The sequence below is a fragment of the Loxodonta africana genome, chromosome 14 (assembly GCF_030014295.1).
Source record: "Loxodonta africana isolate mLoxAfr1 chromosome 14, mLoxAfr1.hap2, whole genome shotgun sequence".
NCBI lineage: Eukaryota > Metazoa > Chordata > Mammalia > Proboscidea > Elephantidae > Loxodonta > Loxodonta africana.
Genome location: NC_087355.1, coordinates 82,981,974 through 82,983,256, shown reverse-complemented (window position 1 = coordinate 82,983,256; position 1,283 = coordinate 82,981,974). Strand labels below are relative to the sequence as shown.

The 1,283-nt window shown below is 47.3% G+C and overlaps 1 non-coding gene across 1 annotated transcript; it reads left to right on the top strand.

Moving 5' to 3' along the window:
- The first annotated feature begins 218 nt into the window (after positions 1-218).
- TRNAG-UCC (transfer RNA glycine (anticodon UCC)) lies at positions 219-289 on the top strand. Its single transcript has one exon. It is a non-coding gene; the product is annotated as a tRNA-Gly (tRNA).
- Positions 290-1,283: the final 994 nt, after the last annotated feature.

The following is a 1,283-nucleotide window of genomic DNA, read 5'->3' as shown; positions in this document are numbered from 1 at the left end:
CTTCTCCAGTGCACCCATGCCTCACCTCTGCCCCCAGGCTTGGCCCAAGGGACCACTGGTCCTAAGGGTGTTTCATGAACCCCTACATCCTCCTGGCCTCTGAAGCCTAGTCTTGGCCACTGGATCTGTGTCTGGGGTTCTGCTTGGGTCCCAGAGCTAACGAGATCCCCAATTTTGGGAACCTGACACTTATTACACAGGCAACATCTCTGCCTGAGGCATTGGTGGTTCAGTGGTAGGATGCTCGCCTTCCATGTGAAAGAGCTGGGTTCGATTCCCAGCCAGTGCACCTCATGCTTAGCCACGGCCTGTCTGTCGTTGGAGGCTTGCTTGTTGTTATGATGCTGAACAGGTTTCAGCGGAGCTTCCAGACTAAGACCGGGAAGAAAGAATATTGTGTTGTTGAATTGATGCCGACTCATAACGAGCCTATATGACAGAGCTGTCCTATAGGGTTTCCTAGGCTCTAATCTTTATGGGAGCTGATCGCCAGGTCTTTCTCCCATGGAGTTTGAACTGCCAAACTTTCAGTTAGCCAAGTGCTTACCCGTTGCGCCACCAGGGCTTATAGGAAGAAACAATAGAACAGGTAAACGGTACCAACCAGGTGAGCCTGGGATGCTGTGTCGGCTGCCTCCTTTTCGTCCTTGCCCTGTCCCAGTTTCCTCACAGAGGCTTCTACCCGTACAAATCAAACCCATCGTTTCCTTCTTAAAGCTGTTCTCTCTCATTTTCTGTTGTGATTCTTGGCTCCCCACCACCTGCGTGCATCCCCGGCTCAAATCCAATCAGTCACTGCATCCTGGCCTTGTAAACTCACTATCCCTACAGATTCACTTCTACCACCTCTGGGTGCCTCACTGAGTTCCAGCGACAACACTCGCTCTGCGGCAGGGTGGCCAGAGAAATGCATTTAAAATGAATTTGTCCAGGTCATCCAAAAAGGAACGCAGTCTCCATTATCAATAGAACTTTATGTGGAATATTTAAAGGTTAAAATCTCAATGAACAAAGAGATCGTTAATGTTTTATTCCCCTGGTCAGATACACCACCACTTAATGGATCCTAAATGTTTCACGCGACACTGCTTCAAACTCTTTTAAATGTATGTCATGCTTTTCAATATGAGCATGTCTACAGGAATCTTTAATTTCTGAATATTCGTTTATAATATGGCTAAGTTAAAAAGAACACGAATGCTTACAAAGTCGAACTAGAATTTCTGGAGTTTCTCTGAACCCCCGAGCCTATTCTTTCCTCTCCATACCCTATTGCGCTGCAT